Here is a 9,565-nt window from a genome sequence, read left to right as displayed (position 1 = left end):
ATTGCACATGGACATTATCAATAGCAATTGGGTTTGACTGGGCTGATGCGATTGGCTCTTAAATCTTCTTTAGTGGCTGGGAAGGGCTGTTTGCTCTCAGGCTGAGCCCTGGTGGACATGCTCTGCACTGCTGGTGGTGCCTTTGTCCCGGGTATCCACGTAACCGAGCCTGGGATCACCCCAAAGGTGGCCAGACATGAGAGCAAAGGACCCTGAGCCTTGCCTGAGCTCCCAGGCATTAAGTAATACTGACAGGGTTTGAAATATTTTCCCTGCAAAGCTCAATGCCAGAGAAAATGCTGATTTCCTCAAAAAAAGCAATAAAAGAGATGTCTCCTCTCCCCTCTCCTCTCGTTTTTGGCCTTTGTGGGATTTAATTCTGGCCATTTCAAACTCAGCAAAGCCCAGCTCCTCTCCCACCCTGCTTTGTACCCATTGAAGCCCCCACCTGCCTAGACCATTGGATATATTCAATATTTATTATTTCTTTGTAGCAGCTGAGACCTTGGTTCCAGTTTAAAGACACCTTTAGTCTCCCCCACCCCCCGTCCCGCTTCCCATTTGTTTAAAATCTGATGGATTCTCTTTCAGTTATTAACTTCCCCACGTTAATTGGAATTATAACGAACTGCCTGGAGCTCTTTGATGTGCATACACATGCACAGAGGATGGTTTAGCCTGTTTATTGTTGTTTATTAATGCCACCTCGGGTCCCCTCCGTGCTCAGCTTTCTCTCCTGGTCCTTGCAGCAATGTCCCGGGGGCACACCCGCCTCCCCCAGCCCTGTGCAAGAGAGGAAATGGATTCAGCTCGGCGTTTCCATGAGTCATCAATGGCAGCATCTCCACCTTAAACCCGAGGAGCTTTTGCTGTCCTAAGACACCACCATTACTCAGGGATGCGTCAATTGATCTCTCTCCTTGCCGGTGACCTGCTGCTCGCAGGGTTTGCTCTCTCGTTCAGCCCCAGTGTCAGCGGTCAGGAGCACACAGAATCACAGAATATGATTATCTGCAGGTGATTTTATTGAGAGCTCTGGGAATCAGGGGTGCAGACCCAAATCTGACTCCGACACGGCTTTCGAGCTGAACGTATTTTATATTCTATCCTTATATAACTCACATATTAATTATTAAATTTATATTGTTATATTGTCTTCATTGACATGAGTTTCTCATGATCTTTCTTAGGCCCCTGACCACAGTTTCTCATTATTATTCTTATGATTAAACAGTAATTATATTTAATTCCTAAACAATCATCACATCTAACAATATCAGTTATCATGTACTAGCTACACAGGTGCAGTTCTAGCAAGGTACAAGGTCTTCATGTACCCCGGGTATTTTTTTTTCTTTTCAGGACCTACTAAGCTTAATTTTCCTTTTAAGCCTAAATGCCCATGATTTTAAAACCCTTTTACTATCACCACCAGGCAAAAGGCCAAGGCACAGGGATGGATGGAGAGCTGATTTCTGCCAGAGGAGCTCCCTCAGCCCCATCCCTCCCCCAGAGACTCCAGTGCACAGCCCAGTCCCACACCAGCCCTCCCACTGCTGCTTAAAAGCCTCAAAAGCACGTCTGGATAGCAGGAGGTGGCTGGAGCTGCCTGGGAATGCTCCCAGCATGGCATCTCCGGGGTTCTGTTCATGGAGCTGCTCCTGGATCTGCACCTCACCCCGTCCACAGCTCTCTTCACCTTCCTGAAGGAGGATGCAGCATTTTCCCCTTTCCCTGAGGCTCCTGGGCTCATTCCTGGCCACACTGAAGGCATCAGATGATGTCCCTCATCCCCCAGCCCTGCTGCTCCAGCATGACACGAGTCTGGCAGCCTTACAAAAGCCCCATGGAACAGATCTGTGTCCTTCCTTATCCCTGATCTCCTCCAAGCAAATTCACCCACATGTCCTCCTCTCTTGGCTTCGTTTCCTCATTGTAAAGAGAAGAGGCTGAGCTGCCAAGCACGGCAGGAAGGCAAAGTGATCCTCACCGGGGGCAGGAGTGGTCCTCAGCTAACAACTTCTGCCTCCCTCTATCAGAGACGAAAGCCCAGGTTGCTGGCGTGTGCAAGTGGAGCTCCTGAGCTCTCCTGTACAGGAGGAATTTGCAGTGGAACAGCAGAACACGGGCAGGTCAGCTTGAAAACAGCTGAACTTTGCAGATAAGCGCTGGGAATTTATTTGAAGAGAGAGAGAAAAAAGATTATGTACATGTCTCTCTCTCCTCCCCTTCAGTTTCTCTGGAGTCGTGGCTCATAAATCCAGGCAAGGAGTGAGGATCCAGCTTTCCACTCATTGCCGGGGTGTTTATTTTAAGACTCCAAGGAGATGTAGAAAGGTTTTCGCAGTTTCCTGACTTGGAAACTCGGACCATTCAGGAGCAGCATCCCACGAGAGGGCTGTGGCGTGGCAGCCCTGGGTTTTGCCCTTTCCTCCAGGGCAAAGCAGCTGCTTCGTGCCCCTGTGGGAGCTCCTGAGGAAGGGAATGCCGGCAGGACTGGAGATGGGACTTTCCGTGCCCCTCTGCAGGCAGAAAAGCAGAAAAGATGCCCAGGAACACCTGGAGCGGGCTGAGACCCCCAGGGCAGGGCTGGTTTGGGCTGGATGCTGAATGCCCCACAGCACCGGCTGTTGCTGAGCTCAGCCAAACCCTCCTGGTGACAAAATGCCGTGGTTTTCCATCTCCACACAAAGCTGGTGGCTTCCTGAGCCCTGGGAGCCGGGCAGGGAGCGGGGAGCAGCGGGGGCTGCCCGCCTGGAACAAAGGCTGCCCTACAGGTGCGGAGTTTAAACGCAATTGATGCTCCGAATTAGGGGCTGAAGCAGGCAGCAGCCCTCCGAGCTATAATCCATTGCCTGCTAACAGAAATGGAAATTCAATTTGGGCAAGGGCAGGGAGGGGAGGGGAGGGGGGAAGATTTCTGTCTGCTCCCGTGCCCCGGGGGCTCTGCTATCCACAGGATATCCAGCCCCAGGATCGAATTTGCCCGGGTGCTGATGAGGTTTGGCAGTGTCTGACTCGGGCTGGAGCCGTGTGTGAGCAGGGGAGAGCTGGGCTGGCACACAGAGGGATGCTCACCTTTTGGTGACCCTGCAGGGGTCAACGTGGGCCATTCCCCTGGGCAAATGCATCCCTCAGCCAGCAGATCAGGGCCCTGGAGCAGCCCCACGACTCACAGGATCTGTTCCACCACGCCCCAAGGTGGGGAGGATTGTTTATCATCCTTCCCAAAGGATCCCTTTGCCCAGCCCTGTTCCCCTAATGAATTAGAAGGGATCTGCAGGCTGCTCATTGACATTTTTTATGCACCAGGAGGGCACTGGGGCTGCCAATCTGAGTTTCAATTGCCCAGCAGGGGTACAGGTGAGTGTCTGCCCTCTCTAAAGTAGCTTTAGTGTCCCTGTGTCACCCGGGCCACAGCGAGCTGTGAGGTTTTGCAGGGAACTTCCACGTGTGACAGCAGCCTGGGCTGTTTTAACTCACAGATGTGCCACGTGCCAGCCTGGACAGGACCCTTGGAGGTGACTGATCCAGCAGGGATGGGTGGGAATGGCCATGGACACTTGGAGGTGACTGATCCAGCAGGGATGGGTGGGAATGGCCTTTCCTTCCTCCTTGCCCTGAGTTTGTGCCTTACAGCCCAAATGCTGTAGCATCCCCCAGTCCAAGCCTCTGCTTGTTCCAGTTTCTTGCTTTCTCCCAGCCTGTTTTGCCTTCCTCAGGAACAGATTTTCTTTGTTTTGTGCTGTGGAAGAAAACTTTTGCCTCACTCCCCATGAGGATCACATCCAAAGGAGAACCAGCCCCAGACCTCCCCACAGAGCCACTCACCCCAAATTAGGGACAAAGCTGGACCTGAGAAGTTCTTTACAGCTCAGTTTCTGAAGGTGAGGACAGCACTGCCCTGACTGAGAAGCTCCATCCCTTCTGCCTCTCCTCCTGCTCCAGCTGTGCACCCACAGATCTGCAGGGCCAAAGGTGGGTGTCTGGCTAAGCCACGGTGAGCTGGTGGTGGGACAGCAGGAGGAAGGCCAGAATTACCCAGAGGAAAGCCCTATGTGCTCTTTGGGAGGTGGTCCTGCCCTGCCAGGTGCTCCAGGCTGGGTGAGCAGAGCATCCCAGAGAAATTCCCTCCCCAGTGCTGCCGCAGCTGAGGCACCTAATGAGATCTCCTCGCCTGTGCATGCTATATTAGGGTTTCCATGGATATGGTGTCACAAACACTGGGCTGTGGCTTTGTTATATAAACAGGAGAGATTGCCACAAATACCCAAAATATCCAAAAAGGACAGGAAGAGACAAAAGTGTTCTTTGGGTGTGTTTATAAAGCGTTGTGTGATCCAGGGGATAGTGCCAGTGGGAGGTGGGAGAGGTTTGGGTGAATTTTGGGAAGTAGAGTTTAGCTGAGGGGTGGTCTCTGACTCGGGAGCTCTGGAGAGTCACCTTGATCTTCAGTGGGATGTTTTTAAATGAACAAAAAGGTGCTGCTGGCTGGGCTGGTCCTGCTCTGCTCGTGCCTGAGGGCTCCTGCAGCTCCTGGTGTGAGTGGCATCCTTCTCCATGAGCAAGTCCATCCTCACTGAGCCTCACAAATCCTGGGCATCCCCTGCTCCTGCCATATACAAGGAAATCCTGCTTCCTGCTGGGACCAGGGCTGGTGATGGTGGTGGGGACACAGAGGCACCAACTCTCCCAGGACTGCCCACTCCTGACCCTGCTCTGAAGGACCAGCTCATTTTTTAGCATTTCAGGTGCAAAAAGTCCCTTTTGTACAGTCGAAAGGATCGTGTAATGTGAGGAAAAAGCTGCTCTAGAATGGAGGTGGGATGTAAGGGACACAGAGACATCAGGGTGGCTAAAATTGTATTGCACTCCCACTCCCCTGCCAATAACAACACCAGAAATAAAGTGGCTTTGCAATAACCATCTCCACGCTTTGGAACACAGATTCACGTGTCCCTGCAAAAGATGCTCCAGGCAGGATCAACTCTGCTCCAGCCGCGCTCTGCAGGAGAGGCATGGGAAGCTCGGCCCAGTCCTCCCAGTGGTGAGGACTCTGCCCCCAGCAGGCACAACCCCAAGCTCCCAGTATCCACCAGCGCCTCCTTTTTCCCACCATCCATGTTCACCTGTGGTGACATTCCCAGCCCGTGGCTGTGTCAGCTCGTTCCTGGCCTTCCAGATGCCTTCCACCATGGAATGAGAATCCATCATCCATCCATCCATCCATCCATCCATCCATCATCCATCCATCCATCCATCCATCCAGTTGTTTTCTCTCCTCTCTCTCCCCCTGTGAATCCAAGCCAACACCTTTCCAAGCTTCATCACCTGACCTGTGGTGGAGAATCCCAAATTCCACAAGGAAAGATCTGTTTGATCATTTAAAAACCACACCAAATCCCGTTTTTCCCTCTTCAGACACACAAAACCCTGCACTGCACTCCTCCATTTCCAGCCCTCCCTGATTCCACAAGACCAGTTGTATTTTCCCTGAGGAGTTCTCTCCCACCTCTGCAATGGCAGGGGAGAATTCTTCCCCACTTTGGTTGGAAACAACAGCAAAAGGAGCTGGAATGTTCTGTGGGCACAGCTCCAGGGCTGCCTGCCATGTGATTTTCCAGGGGCTGGGTTGGTGCTGAGCCCTCCTTCACGGGGCTCTGCTCTTCAGTGCCAACCTTTCTTCTTGCTCTTCCTCTGGCCCTCATTTTCTGGCACCGAGCTGCTTCCTGAGGATCCCACAGCAGGCTGGAGCAGCATGGAGAGGAGCACATCCAGGAGAGGACACGGGGCCAAGAGAGCCCGAGGAATTTGGAGATGCAGCTTCATCAGCTTAGAAAAGGGCTGGAGTGTTGGATGGCAAAGGCTGCAGGCCCTGCTGCTTGAGGTTTGTGGTGGACAGCTTAGCAGAAGGACTAATAAAAAGTAGAAATTGTGGATAAATGAGATTTCCTTTGGAAAACTTGACGTGGCTTCTGTACAGGAAGGGCTTGCCCTACAAACCTCTTGACAAGCTTAAGAAGCTTGAAGGGGAAGGTGTTCCCAGGAATCCTTGGATTTCCAAGGCTGGGACAAAAGGCTCTGCTGTTTTCCCAACCTTGCCCAGATACTCATGGAAGGATTAATCCCCCATGGAAGGATTAATTAAGGTTAGTCAGATTCATCTTTTGGCACCCTGAGGTTGTCACCTTCATGGGCAGACACTTCTCAGAGTGACACGTGGCAGATGCACCTTCAGCATGGCACTGGAGGCAAGGGGGACACCAAGCAACATCCCAGTTTGGGGCAGTTGTTGGGGCTGTTTTAAAAGCCAGGTGGTTCTGACATTGTGGGGGGCTAAAGCAGGGGCAGAGAAGTGGCTGTGGCAGAGCACAAAGCTGGGAATCGCTGCTGCTCTCAGCAATATAAAATTCTGCAATTAAACCCAGTGAAGGTGACTGAAGTGATGCAGAGACAGGAGGAGAAGGAGGCACTGGGGACTTTTCAGGCTGCTGCCATGAATATTTGGGATCAGCTCAGAGAAAGTGCAGGAAAAGGAGCCTCCATAATGGTGGGGAAGAGGCAGAGAAAAGCGCCTGGTTCCCTCCATGAGGAGCAGAGGGTGGCTGGCACTGTGAGCTGAGCCTCAGAGCGTCCAGCTGCAGCCTCCTCCTGCAAAGCTGCACACGCGGGGTCCTCTTACTGCCAGGGAGCTTCAGGCAAAAACAAATGCCAGAGAGAAGCTGAGGAAAAGGCTCTGTCCTTAGGAATGGGAAAGGAGGGAATTTGGCAGGTGATGCCAATGTTGTGCTGTCACTGTACCCAAACCCACTCCTGGGGTCTGCCACGTGCAGAGTTGGATCAGAGAGCCCTAATCTGTGTTTTCCTCTTGGAACACAGCCCTGCACGAGCAGTGGGATTCTTTAGCAATATTAAGAGCCCTTTTGCTGCTGTATTTCAGGTGAGTGTGTATTTTCTTGCATCTCTGGAAGGCCACGTGCTTGATGTGTGTCACATCCACCAAACTGCAGTTGCCAAAGGAATTTTGAGGATAAAAACATCACCAGCATCCTCCAGGCTGGTGTGTTCCACTGGGAAAACACACAGGGAGCTGGGCAGTGTTCCAGCAGCCCAGTGCTCCCAGCAGTGCCCAGGTTTGGTTGTGGGTTGTGCTCACAGATCACTCTCAGTGGAAGTTTCCTCCAGAGTTGGGAAAACCAAAGAGGAACCTGCCCTGGGGATGGAGCAAGCTGGAAGTGGGGCAAAAAAAACCCTAGAGAGCAGCCTTGGATGCTAAGTGATGGGAAGATCATAGAAGATAATAAAACATTCCTGGGCAGTTTGATGCCAAGTTCTGAGTCGAAGGAGAAAATCAAGAATTTGGGGTTGCAGCAGTGGGAGGGCACAAAATCACCAAAGAATTGGCACTGAGAATGACCCACAGGTGGTGGTGGAGGGAAGCAGGTGAGCACAACCTGAGCACTGCACTTCAAACCCACAGATGATTTTGCTCCTGGCTGCTGCTGGGTCTGTTTATCCCACAGACTTGGCAGGCACAGGACACTTCCCAAATGTTGGGGTTGATGAAAAGTTGTGGCTGGCCAGCTGCCAGGTCTCGAGGCTATCAACTGGCTCCCAAACTGTGGATGCTAATTAGCACTTCCCTTCTGTAAAAATTTCTGTTGCAAACTCTGGGGAATCCCTGTTTGTACAGCCCCTGGCACGGCCAGACCGTGCTCACCATGGAGGTCTTGTACATCAGTGCAATACAGAAATACATTATAAAAACATTTTTCTCCTTCACAGAATTCTGATTTCCCAGACTTGTTCTTAGGGTGAGCAACCCTCATGTTAAAGTCCAAAAAATAAGCTCTGTGCTCTCTCAAGGCTGCCCAAGCATTTGCTAAGTCCTTGTTATAACATTGCTTTTTCTTGCTTCTAATTCCTGGGCTCAGCTCCGTGAGAATTGTTTTGACATCTCCCTGGGAAGCAAGGAGGATGTTTATTGCAGTACCTGAGGCCAGGCATCGAAACCAAAATGAATGGGCCAAGCAGAGAACCTCCATCGTTCATATTTCTGAGCAAGGATGCAGTGACAAATTGCCAGATGATGACGTTTGACCTGCACAAGTAATAAAGAGCTAAAATTGGTTGGGTTTTTTTTTTTTAAAGCACAGCCCTTCAACATCTTCTGCACGTGGTTCAAGTAACCTTGAAGAAAAACTCAACAGCAACCACAACACAGTTCAGTATTAAGTGATTTGATAGAATAATTAAATAATAATAGTCTTAAGTAGATTCTTTTAAGACAAACTGTGTTTTTTTCCCTTCACCTTCATTTCTTGTCATCACAGTGAGTGCTTTTCCTTTCAGATGTCTGCACAGGCTTTTGAACTGCATGTAAAGTGCACTGGAATTGCTGGAGGTGATCAGTTTATTTGGGGAGCAATTAATTAAATACAACTGTTTCCCTCTGTATAGATTAAAGGAGTGCTACGAGCGATACCATCTCAAAAAGAGCAGATGTGCTATAAAAACACTGATTATTCTCATCAGTTGAGAGGGATAGAAAAAGTATCAATGGGCTGGAACTGCTGATGAGAAAAATTAAGTTAATTCTTGGGAGTGAGTTTCACTGCCAGGGAAATGAATGCAGCAGGACAGAAGTCACACATCCCGATGGACAGAGACAATCCAAGGCCTGCAGAAGGGTCCCTGCTGCACCAGGAGTTTGACAGCTTGGGTGGCAAGAGCCAAGGATGGTGGCAGAGCCTCCTGAGCCACACTGAGCATCCTTTGTGCCCAGGGAAGCTCTGCAGGGACCAGGGACTCAGAGCTCAGGGAGAGCTGGGGCAGTCTGTGTCCCCTGTCACACCAGCTTGGGGTTGGGGACAACCTCCACGTCTCCTGTGGTGATGCTCCTGCAGGTTGCCCCCCGGCTAGAGGGGTAATGCCTCTCTAGGATTCAGGTTTTGCCCCAAATTTTGCTTTTACCAGCTCTGAAGAGCCATCACTACCGCAGCATTAAGGAAATCCTGTGAATCACCGCAGCTGAAAATCACCACTTTGGGAAAAAGCTGTGGATGAGGGCTCTAGGCATGGATTTGGGAAGAGGAGAGACATTCCCTATTTTGTTCATGAAACCAAAACCAGCTGAAAGCCCCGCACAGCTCCTGAAAAACAGAGCAGGGAACAAACTCACATCACCTATGGAATGCCCGGGGGGCCGTGTGGGGTCAAACAGGGAGTGCTGCAGGGTTTGCCCTGGCTCTGTCCCTGCCCTGGGGCTGGGGAGGGGGATCCTTTTCCTGAGCCAGCGCTGGGGGTGAAGATCTCTAGTCCAAACCAGCATCCCCTGGTCCCGTGGTGGGTGACACGGCTCTGTAAGGGGGTCATTCAGATAGAGACGGGTGACCTCACTATGTTGGGGGTGATTCAGGTACAGAGGGGGTGACCTCACTCTGTTGGGGGGTGATTCAGGTATAGATGGGTGACCTCACTCTGTTGGGGGGTGATTCAGGTATAGATGGGGTGACCTCACTCTGTTGGGGGGTGATTCAGGTGTAGACGGGGTGACCTCACTCTG

This window comes from Lonchura striata, chromosome 17 (assembly GCF_050655825.1).
Source record: "Lonchura striata isolate lonStrDom1 chromosome 17, ASM5065582v1, whole genome shotgun sequence".
Taxonomy (NCBI): domain Eukaryota; kingdom Metazoa; phylum Chordata; class Aves; order Passeriformes; family Estrildidae; genus Lonchura; species Lonchura striata.
The sequence above is the reverse complement of the archived record's forward strand: the minus strand, read 5'-3'. Positions refer to the sequence as shown.